This window comes from Sus scrofa, chromosome Y, assembly GCF_000003025.6.
Source record: "Sus scrofa isolate TJ Tabasco breed Duroc chromosome Y, Sscrofa11.1, whole genome shotgun sequence".
In the NCBI taxonomy this organism is placed as follows: Eukaryota; Metazoa; Chordata; class Mammalia; order Artiodactyla; family Suidae; genus Sus; species Sus scrofa.
In genome coordinates, this window is record NC_010462.3 from 19,836,502 (window position 1) to 19,849,095 (window position 12,594).

Consider the following 12,594-nt stretch of genomic DNA (forward strand, 5'->3'; position numbering starts at 1 on the left):
CTCCTCCTTCAACAATACTGGTATCAACCCATGTTTAATCTTATTTTTCCTTGCTTCCCATCCTCTATGGTAGCATATACCATGTCCATCCACAAGTACTCCTCACCCCAGGCCAGCAGGAAGCAGAGAGAGAAGAGTAGACATTCATCCCTATCCCATATAATGGAAGGCTTGAATGAGAGGATCCCAGGAGGATGGAGACAGACTGCCATACACCCCAACTATTGCTGCTCACCTGAGAGACTTGCTATGGACACCCCTCCCAGAATGTGGAAGTGCAAGTTGGGCAGCAAGAAACGAGGACCTGTGGGAAGCAACTGCCTGCACAGACTAACTGCCTACATGGATTAACTGTGCTCTGTCATGGGACTTGAGTCCCTACACCTCCCTTGACCTTCCCTTTCTTCTCCATTTTCCCTGCCGCAAGGTCCCACCGTGGACTCCAACCACAGACTCCCACCACAGATGCTTTATAAGCCTAACACCTCCTTGCAGTCAAGGCTGATGCCATCGTGGGCTCTGCCCAGCCCCCTCAGAGACCCTAATAAATCCCTCTTATGTACTATTTGGTCTTGTGCCTTCCTCCCTCAACAACCTAACGGAAAATGTTTGGAATATTGTTTAACACACAGACTACTTGCGTAGGATACACAGAAAACTCGATATAATAAAATCAGTGATACCAGATCACAGTCAGTTTTTAACAATGTGAAAACATTATGGTATAAGTTTTAAAGTATTCAGTTCAAGGGCATACATAATCTTCAGAATGTGGTACACCCATCAATTCCTCAGTTCTCATTGTATCAATCCGCAATGAAATCTCATAACTTTGGATGGTACTTCCCCACATTTCCTCTCCTAACACAAGCAACCATCAATCTTTTTTTGTCTCTATGGCTATAGATATTTTGCCTGGTGCCCAGGGCTCTTCCATGTCTTGGTTAGTGACAAAGGTCATGGTTTGTTTTGTTTTGTTTTGTTTTTGATTGTGTATTTGTTTCTTTTTTCTTTTCTTTTTGTCTTTTTATTTTTTGGACTGTACGTGGGGCATGCAGAAGTTCCCAGGCCAGGGATTGAACCCATAGCACGGCAGAGATCAGAACACTTTTGTAACAAGCTAGCCACCATAGAACACTGGCTATGTTTTTCTGAATATAAATACTGCACAGCTTCTAGTTATACACTCTCAAGAGCTGCATAACTTTTGTTTCACTTTGCCGTTGTTTTTTTTTTTTTTTTCTTCCATTTACAATGCCTTACATAACAGGCACAAGTGCTTACGTGCACGAGAGAGAACTTGCGTTTACTTCAGGGATGAAATGGATTTATATATTTATGTGTTTTTTTATTAAAAAGATTCCATTGGAATAGGATCTCATTTGCTGATCTCATTTTTTTTTCTCTCTTTGGGTTACTGTTCAAGTACGGAGCTCATATTTTATATTAACTGGGCTAATTTCATAGAGAAGTAAACCCTGACTGAAGATGATGCTCAGATTGCTAGGAGACTAGAGTCTTGTGATGTCACAGCTACTCAGGCTGGCAACCATTGTGATGGATTGGATAGTTTATCTGTGTAGGCTTACCAAAGCAGCATTTAAAACTGCAGAGTTCAAAAGCCATGCAGGTGAGAAAAGTAGCTGAAGAGAAATTTATCTGAGATGCTACATGCTCCTTCAGAAATTCAACCTGTGTCTCCTAAAGATGCACCAACTGGTTCAGATTCCTCCACTACATCTCCATGGTGTGATAACTCAATCACTGGGGACTTGGACTTGAGGTCTCAGATTGAAGAAAAAGCTTTCCAGGCTTTGTCTGAGGGCTCCCTGATGAAAGAGCCATGCCACACATTGTGTGCCTCTGAACCAGATGGAGATAATGATTTTCCTCCTCTGCCCTTTCCCAGAAAACTTTGGGAAATTGTTGAAAGTGATCGATTTAAGTCCATTTGGTGGGATGAAAATGGAACCTCGATCGTGATTAATGAAGAACGCTTCAAGAAAGAAGTTCTGGAGAGAAAGGCTCCCTTCAGAATTTTTGAAACTGAGAGTATGAAAAGCTTAGTTCGACAGCTTAACTTTATGGATTTACTAAATTGCGAAGGAATTTTCAAAGACCTGCCTCACTAGCCAACATTCTGGCAGAAGATAATGAAGTCTCTGCTTGGAACAAGGTATTATGAAATGTCCAGTTATTATTTACAGAGGGACATCTGCAAATATGTTCATACATATAGGGTCATAGTAGACCTTGAAGGTGGGATGAAGTACTGCTACGCTTTTAAGTTGAAGGCCACTTGGTCATAAAATATTTGGGGTGATAGAGAAATTTCCTAGCCACCTGGAGCCTTCTCGATGAACCTCACCCAATACAAGCCCCTGAACCTCATACTGTTACTGTAAATGCACCAGGCATTTTTATTTAAGGACCATAATTGCCTGTTCCCACTACATAAATTTTTGAAAATGTTAGTAATAGATGAGTATTATTTCCTGACATTAACTCTGTGTGATGAAACAAGTCAGATTTTTATGGATTCTTTGTCCTCGTATCTTTGTTTAAAAGGTCACTAAATACCTTTCTCTTTTGGTTTTAGCTGCAGTTCTACCATAATCCAAATTTTAACCGAGGCTGTCCCCATCTGTTGGTGAGGATGAAAAGAAGAGTCAGGATGAAAAATGCTTCTCCAGTATCGGCTTCTCTACTTCAAGGCTGCAGCAAGAAGCGCTCTAGAACAGGGGGTGATGTGGATAACCATAATTCTGATGTGGCTGCAGAAACTCGTGGAGAAGATGCAATTTCAACCTCTACAAATCTAAATGTGCCTTTAATAAGATGGCCTTCTATGAGCCAGAGAATTTCTAATACAACTACCCCAACTAGAAGTGGTCTTTCTTCTCCATCATCACCATCAGTCAGGCCACCAGGACAAATTGTCATGGCTCAAAATGCTATTTTTAATCAGTTGACCACGTTTCACATGCACTCACAAAGCAGCTACTCTCCAGCAAGTGGCCACGTCGTGAATTTCATTACAACTACCACGTCCATTTCTCAGTACCACCTTATTTCTAACTTCCCAAGTGGTTATTTTGGACTGAGGGTGGAGCCTTCTCCTTTGCCAACCAGATACCAGAATATATCACCAACTGAGGGCCCTCTGTCTAACCCGCAACCAGCATCCCATCCATGGTTCCTAATGCCAATGGCCACTGACACATCTGCTGCCTCGCTTTCAAGGCCAAATCCTCAGTCCTCTTCCATATCTGAACATCACCCTAATTACCACTGACCTATCAAAGGACTATAGGTTATGCAGGAGAGTGAAGATGAAATTTTATGCTGGCAAAGTCACCAAATTCCTGCAATTTTGTTATTTCAGCAATAAACTTGTATGTTCATCTTCATAGCTTCAATTTCTTTACTTTTGACACAGTTAAGAGTAAAAGGATGCTGCATTTCTTTTTCTAAAATGATTTTTCCATCATAGTTGGTTTACTGTGTTCTATCACTTTCATACTGTGCCGTAAAGTGGCCCCGTCACAGACCCACCCACCCAAGACGCACACCCACACACATACATATCCTTTGTTTCACATTATGCTGCATCAAAAGTGACTAGAGATAGTTCCCATTGCTATACAGCATAACCTCATTGCATACCCGCTCCACATGCAATAGTTTGCATTTTCAACCCCCGAATCCCAGTCCATCACAATCCTGCACCCTCCCCCTTGGCAACCAAAACCCTGTTGTCCAAATCCATGTGTGTCTTTCCTGTGGAAAGCTTCAGTTGTGCCATATATCACATTCCACACATAAGTGATGTCATATTGTGCTTGCCTTCCTCCTTCTGGCTTACTTCACTTAGTAGGAGAGTCTCCAGTTCCAGCCGTGTTGCTGCAAATGACATTATTCTGTTCTTTTCTTATGGCTGAGTGGTGTTGCATTGTGTATATATACAACATCCCTTAATCCATCCTTTCCAATGGTCACTTAGGTTATTTCCATGTCTTTCCTCTTGTGAAGAGTGCTGCATTGGACATACATGCGTACATAAAGTTTTCATGGAAATTTTTTTTTCCCCAGGTGTATGCCCAAGAGTGGGATTGCTGCGTGACATGCTAGTTCTATATTTAGTTTTCTGAAGTGTTTCCATAGCGGTTGTAACAGTTTACATTCCTCCACAGTGTAAGAGAGTTTTCTTTTCTCCATACCCTCTCTAGCGTTTTCTCATGTGTGGACTTGTTAATGTCGGCCATTCTGTCCAGTGTGAAGTGATACCTCATAGTAGTGTAGATTTGCATTTCTCTAATAAACAGTGATGTTGAGAATTTCTTTATGTGCTTGTTGGCTCTCTGTATATTTTCTTTGGAGAATATCTATGCAGGTCTCTTTCCCATGTTTCCACTGAGTAATTGGCTATTTTGTTGTTGAGGTGGATAGGTTGGTTGTAGATTTTAGAGATTGAGCCCTTATTGGTTGCATCATCTGAAATAATTGTCTCCCATTGCAGGTTGTCCTTTTGTCGTTTTAATTGTTTTCAATGGCAGATTATTTTGCCGTTTTTTAATATTTGAAATGTTTGATAATTAGAGAGGAGCATTTGACATGTCCCCTAGCTGTAACTGTTTCAAAAAGGAAAATGGAACTAAGGAAATAGAGAATAGCTGCCAAGAGATTTCTGAAATAGTCCAAGTTGTATTGAATGGGGGTCTCAATTATGAGGGTGTGGAAAAAGGGGCAAATAAAAGTCAATTTGGAAAGGGAAAATACATAGTATTTACGTAGTGTTTTCTCAGCTGCATTATAGTCTATCTGTTACTTCAAATGGAAATTGGATATTAGTTGACAAGATTGTCTTCATTGCAAAGAAAAAATAAATCAATAAATTCCATTGAGTTCCCATGATGGCAAAGAGGTTAACACACCTAACTAGTGTCCATGAGGAAGCAGCTTCACCCTCTGCCCTCGCTCTGTGGTTTAAAGCCCCAGAGTTGCCCTGAGCTGTGATGTAAGTTAAAGATGTGGCTCAGTCCCAGCATTGCTATGGCAGTGTAAGGCAGCAGACAGAGCTCTGCTTTGACCCTGACTGGGATCGCCCATATGCCACTGATTTGGCCTTCAAAAGACAAAAAAAAAAAAAAGATAAACAATTACTTAAAAAGTACATTTCACATTCCAAACGATAGCATATTTTATCTTATCCAGGAAGCATGACCATAATTTACACCATAAGTGCAACAACAATATCCACATGACATCATCAGAGATTGCATCACTGTCACCACAGGGTGGCATTTTATCAGTGAAACATCTACAAAAAAAAAGTAGTAGAAAAAAAAATGGGTGTGATTTTCTCTAAAATCCTCAAACTGTTCTAGGTTATTTTTGCCTTTATCTCCACCCCTTTATATATCCCGATTCACACGTAGAGGTTGCTTTCTTCTTTTACACAAAGACAGGCTTAAATACAAATGCTGGCCTTTAACACCAAACCTCAGCCAGGTGAACAGGTCCCTTAAAGATATAGAATCTATTTGCTTAGCAGCTTCTTATGTTTCTCTTTTACTGTCATTCTGGAGAACATTCAGAAGAATTATTTTCAATCATACCAAGAGTCACCTCAGAGCCATCCTTGGAGTAGAAAGGACCCCACTTTGTCTTAAAAAGCAAGGTGCCATTGTTGCAGAGGGGAAAAGGAGGAGGGGCAGATGCCAAAGGAATCTCCCTGCTCACACGTGCACAGGCTTTCAGAGGGCAGGGTGCACCTGGTGCCGGCCAAAGGTGGCAAGAAGCCACTTGCTTGTGCTACAGCAGCCTGGACACTTCTTGTGCTGGCTATAGGTGTCCAGATCCTTCTGGTGGGGGCTATGGGCATCAAGTGGGTAAGTGAGATGTGGTGCCTCCTGAGTGATCTACAGGCAGTGCGGACAACCCAAAGCAGTCATCTCAGAAACCACAGGGAGTCAAGGCCTGCCACCGGTAGGGGTGTGTGATCAGGTCCAATCTCTGACCACAGTCACCTCAGAGGTCAGAAATCAGAGCGGGCACTACAACTGAGCACCACCCAGTATTGCAGTCAACACCCTGGCCATATAACCGCCCTGCAACTGTCAGTGCCAAATGCTCTGACAGTTGCACGGAAGAAGCACCCAGAAGGTTGAACACTGTCCTTTGCCAAGACCGTGTAACTAGGAGCAGTGGTGTACCATCTCCTGTGTGGGCTAAGAGGGACAGGGTGCTTCTTATAAGGGTCCTCAGTTGGGGGGGCAAACCACCAGAGGTGTGCATGGCCTGCTACCACTAGGGGTCCAGGAACAGACACCCCTTGTGGCCCTAATCACCACAGAGGGCACCTCAGAAGAGGTCATTGTGACCAAACACTACCTGTTTCTGCTCCAAGTTCTCTGGGAACTCACAAACCATGCCACTGCCACTGCCACTGCCACTGCCACTACCAAATGCTCTGGGCACCTCATGATTCTCCAAAAAGCTCATTATCACTCCCAAGGCCTTGAAACAAGGAGTAGCCTGTGCCACCTCCCTGCATGTACTTGCTGCTGCTAAGACCCCAGCAAGAAGGCACTACCAGCCCTACCCACTACCTCCCTCTCCCTGGAAATACACTCTGCACCCTCGGGATAATGGCCTGCTCACTCCCAAGATTGAGCCAGCAAGAATGCAATCCTCCATGCCCCAAATAAATGGTAACACCCCACAAAATACAAAGGGTTGCTCTTGCCTAGAAGTAACCCTCCAAGACTAGAGTTTGACTTCCCCAAACTCACAGAAAAAGAAAATCATAGACACGATGAAGAAGCCCAGGAACAATTCCCACGTAAGGTACAGGAGATTTCATGTGAAGCAGAAACAATGCAACAGACCTCTGTAGGCCAAAAGATACTGAGTTCAAAAGGGGTAGAGTGAATATATACTGAAGGAATGAAGGCTGAATATCAGGGATTTACGAGCACATTACAAACAGTCATGTCGATTACTTTCGAGAGGAATGAGGAAATTTAGGGGAAAATAGGGAAAAATTAGAAAAGTCTTTTGCAGATAGCCAAACTGGGCTAAAGGCACTAAAGGGCAGAGTGAAGAGTGCAGAGGAATGAATTAGTGACATGGAAGATAGCATAATGGAAATCACCCAATCAGGACAGCAGGCAGAAAACCACATGAAAACACATGAAAGCAACATAAGAGATCTATGGGGTAGCATAACAGGGGTCCATCTATGCATAATAGCAATTCAAGAGGCAGAAGAAAAAGAAAAGTGGATTGGAAATATATTGGAAGAAATTATGTCTCAAAATTTTCCCAAACTAAAGGAAACAGGTATCAAAATACAGTAATCACAGAAGGCACAAAACAGGCTGAACACAAATATGCCCACACCTAGACCTACTATAATGGAAATGGCCAAAGATAAAGAGAGGATTCTAAAGGCAGCAAGAGAAATACAACACATTAACTATAAGAGAACCCGCAAATCACCTAATTCCTCTACAGAAACACTACAGGCCTGAAGAAATTGGCAAGCTATACACAAATTCCAAAAGGAAAAACTCTGAAGCCTAGAGTACTCTTCCCAGCAAGACTATCATTTATTTATTTATTCATTTACATATGTTTTATTTATTTATTGAGTATCATTTGAACTGGAAAGGGAAACAGAGAATTTCTCCAACAAACAAAAGCTAAACGAGTACACCAATACTAAACCCATTCTAAAAAAATACAGAAATGGCTAAAAGAAGAAGAAGAAGAAGAAGAAGAAGAAGAAGCAGAAGAAGAAGAAGAAGAAGAAGGAGAAGAAGAAGAAGAAGAAGGAGAAAAAAGAAGACAGAACATATACAGATTGGAAAGCAGTCACTTAAATCAGCCAGCATACATCACCAAAACAAACAAACAAACAAAAATCTACTCGAAAAGTGATGAGAAACACAAGGAACACCAAAAGGACAAACTCGAAGATCTCAAAGAAGAAATTCAAAAGCATAGAGTGTAGGTAAGGAAGTATGAAAATATAGACACCTAATTTTAAATATCGTGTTGCAGCCTATATGACTACCAGGCTAATGCAAGCAGATGTAGGAAGTGGTTAACCTACTTGAAAACCAGGGAAACCACAAATCAAACCAAACATTACATTCATGAAAACTAAAAAGAAATGTATACAAGCATAAAATAAATGGAAATCATCAAAAAAAAAAGAATGAGGAAAAAAAAAAAAACCAAGGTAATACAACGAATCAACTGAAAAGCAAGGTTTAACATGGGAATAAATACATGTTTCTCAATAATTACCTTAAGGGTCAATGGACTGAATACTCTGATCAATAGACACAGAGCAGCAGATTGGATCAAAAAGCAAAAACATACAACCTGCTGTCTGCAAGAGACTCCCTTTAGAGCAAAGAACACGTATAGACTGAATGTGAGAGAATGGGACATCATATTTCAATGGTCAAGACAGGAAAGCAGGAGTTGTGATACGCATAGTAGAAAAAATAGACATTGAATCAAACAAAGGCCATAGAGAAAGATAAAGAAGGACACAATTTCAGAGAGCCCAGATGGTGAGAGAGTAGGGGGATTTGTTCACCTCTCCCACAGATGCAACAAAAAATACACATCTACATGTAAAATGACTCACACAGAACAGCAACTGAACGCGGGCCGAAGAACTGAAACCTCCAAAAATGGGAAGAATCTCTTGACACAACTGCATAAAGCAACAGAAAAGAGGAGAGAGAGAGAAGGGGCATCAGGACTGGACTCCTGAGAGGGAATGGTGAAAGAGAAAGGGAACCCACACCCTGGAAACTCACCGAACCTGCGGAAAGATCAGCTGAGTCCAAGGGATCTCCAAGATGCCACGAAAAGTGCATCAGCAGGTCAGAGGACTGAGAGGCAGTGTGAGAGCCACACAGATCATCAGAACCGCTGGCACAGGACCCAAAGACTGAGACGCTTTGGTGGGGACTGGGTGCCAAGCCCTAGGCTTTGGAGGTGAGTCCCTGGGAGCAGGCTGGGGTTGGTGGTGTGGAGACAGCATAAGAGATGAGGAAGTGGTGCCCCAGGGGTGAAGGGTTGCAAAGAGCTAAGGGCTGGGGACTGGAAAGCCACAAGAGAGGGAACCCAGGAGAAGGTCTGGGCCTGCAGGAGAGACATTGCACCATTGTTGGGAGTAGTGCACTTCCACCATGACAGGCACTGGCCAGCCCTGCATGCCCTCAGGAAGCCCTCCAATCTTGTGGCACAACCCATCAAGCCCTACCTGGCTTCAAGAAGTGCACTGCCAAGGCAGAACACTCTGGCCAGCCCCACCCAGCCTACGGAAGCTCCCCACCAGAGCAGCACAACCCAGCCACACTGACTGCCCACAGGAAGCACCTAGCCACGGCGGTGGGACCCGGACAGCCATGCATGCCCTCAGGAAGAGCCCAACCACCACCATGTGCCCTGACTGTGCCAAACTACATTTTGGCTTCCCCAAATTCACAGTAAAAGGAAAACACAAGCAAGAAGAGGAAGCTCAGCAAACATTCCCAGTTTATGCAACAGGAGAATTCACCTAAAACCTTCAACACTCAAACAGTCTGACAGACTTTGAGTTCAAACGACACAGAGTGACAATACTAAAGAGATTCAGAGAAGATAAGCACTGTAACTCAGACTCCATCAGAAAAGAAATAGAAAACATAAGGAGAAGCCAAGAAAATCTAGAAAGTTCATTTGTAGACCAACAATGTGAGCTAAGGGCAGTAAGGGCTGGAAGGAATAATGCAGGGGAAAGTATCAGTGATGTGGAAGATAGAAGAAAGCAAATCACCCAAACAGGACAGCAGACAGAAAACCAAATGAAAAAACCCTGAGAGCAATATAAGAGACCTATGGGATAACATAAAGTGGGCCAATCTGTGCATAGTAGGAATTCCAGAAGGAGAAGTAAAAGAAAAGATTATTGAAAACGTATTGGAAGAACTTATGTCTGGAATTATGCCCAGCCATGCGAAGTGCCCCACTGCCCTGACATGCCCTGGGAAACTCCTCACCACATTGGGAAATGCACCACGACCACAGTGGAAACTGGCCAGCCCTGCCTACCCTTGGGAAGTGCCCTGCTGCCATGGGGCAACTCGGCCAGCCCTGTCCACCCTTGGGAAGTGCTCCACTGCTACAGGTTGCCCCAGAAAGCCCCAGCTAGCCATGGGAAATGCACCTCCACCTCCATGGGCACCTGCCAGCCCCACCCACACTTGGGAAGCTCTCTCCACTGCAGAGCGAGCTGGCCAGCACTGACCACACTCAAGAAGCCCCCCACTGCCATGGAGCACCAGGGCAAGCACCGCCCATGCGCAGGGAGGGCAACTCCAATGTGGCAAGCCCTGGCCAGGCCCACCAGCCTTTGGGAAGAACCCACCTGCCATGGGGCAACCAGGCCAGGACTGCCCCCCTTTGGGAAGTGCTCTGCTGAATGGCATGCCCCAGGAATCCCCAGGCACATGTGGGAAGTTCACCTCCACCATGGTGCACACCTGACAGGCCCATCCACCCTCGGGCAGGGCCCTCTGCCATGGAGTGAACTGCCCGGTTCTGCGCACCCTCAGGAAGCAACTTTGTGCCACAGAGCAAGGAGGCCAGCCCCACCCACCCTTGGCAACTGATAAGCTGAGCACACTGAAAAGCACCGCATGCCCGCAGGATGCACTCTGCTGCCACTGAGCACCAGGGAAAGCCCTGCCCAACTGCAGGGCTGTGCCTCAACACATCCTATACCATTCAGCCCCACCTGACCTCAGGAAGGGCCCCACTACTGCAGAGCACCCCAGCAAGCACATCCTGGCTGCAAGAAGTGAATGACCACAATGGTGCACAAAGGCCAACCATGCCTGGCCATGGGAAGAACCTAGGCTCAGCAGTGTGACCCAGCACACCATGCATGCCCTGCTGAAGTGCTCCGCCACCACGGTGCAGCCTCAACTGTGCCAAACTACACTCTGGCTTCCCCAAATTCACAGAAAATGGAAAACACAAGCAAGATGAGGAAGCTCAGAAAACATTCCCAGTTTACACAATGGCAGAATTCACATAAAATCTTCAACACTGAAGCAGTCTGACAGACTTGGAGTTCAAAAGGGAGACAGTGAAAAGACTGAAGGAATGAAGACAAGATATGAACAGGAATGCAGACGCCCTCAGAATGCTATGAGAAAACATAAGGAGGAGCCAAGCAAACCCAAAAAATTCATTTTCAGAGATACAAACGGAGCTAAGGGCAGTGAGGACCAGAATGAATAACGCAGAGGAATGAATTAGGGATGTGGAAGATAGATCAATGGCAATCAGCCAAACAGGAGAGCAGAAGGAAAACCAAATGGAAAAAGATGAAAGCCATATGAGACTTACGGTATAATAGAAAGTGGGCCAATCTTTGCGTAGTAGGAATTCCAGAAGGAGAAGAACAACAAGAGGGGGTGGAAAATATAGTTCAAGAAATTACCCCTGGAAGCTTTCTAAATCTAAAGGATTCTGACTTCAAGGAACAAGAAGCACAGAAGGCCCCAACAACTTGAACCCAAATAGAACCACACCAAGACATATAATAACAATGGCAAAAATTAAAGATAAAGAGAGGATTCTAAAGGCAGCGAGAGAAAAGCAAAATGTCAATTAAAAGCGAACCCCCATAAGGCTATCAGCTGATTTCTTCACAGAAACTCTACAGGCCAGGAGGGAATGGCAAGAGATATTTAAAGGACTGAAAGGAAAAAAAAAAATGCAACGTGGAATGCTCTATCCAGCAAGAATACCACTTAAAATAGAAGGGGAAGGAGGGAGGACAGATGGCGGAGGAGTAGGGGGACCCGCTCGCCCTCTCCCACAAACACAACAAAAGAAGCACATCTACAGAATAAATTACTTGCACAGAACAGCAACCAATCGCTGGCAGAGGAACCTATACTCCAATAAAGGCAAGAAGTTCGTGATATTACTGGGCAGAGCGGGAGAAAATCGGAGAGTGAGAGAAGGTGAATTCGAGTGGGACTGGCCCTCCCGAAAGGGGACTACGGAGGAGAAAGGCTTCCCGCACCCTGGAAAGTCACCTACCGGGGGAAAGATCAAAGAAACCGGAGAAATATCCAGATGCAGGGAAGAGTGTAGCAGTAAGTTGGAGTATTGAAAAGCCGATCAAGAACCCAACGGACCATCTGAACTATGGGCACAGTTACCAAAAATTGAGATGCCTGGGTTGGGGCTGGGCACCGAGACCTCAGCCCCGGAGGTTAGTCCCCATGCTGGGGGGGCAGGGCGGAGCGGAAACTGCTTGGGAGGTCTAGAAACCATTTGATGGGGCAGAGACTGCCTGGGAGACTAGAAAACAAAGCTGTTGCAGAGGAAGGGAACAATACTCTAGGGACGGGGAAGTGGAAAGCCACATCAGAGGGAACCTGGGAGAAGAGCCTGGTCTGCGCCCCTGCTAGGGAGGGGAGAGAAGGGGTGGGTCCCCATAGAATACCCCCCATGCCACAGCAATCTTACAGGCCCGCTAGCTAGCAGAAAGCTGTGCTTCCCAGTGCA

General features: G+C 44.6%; 1 pseudogene; it reads left to right on the forward strand.

The window, feature by feature from the left end:
• On the forward strand, window positions 1,665–3,295 carry LOC110257948 (annotated as a pseudogene).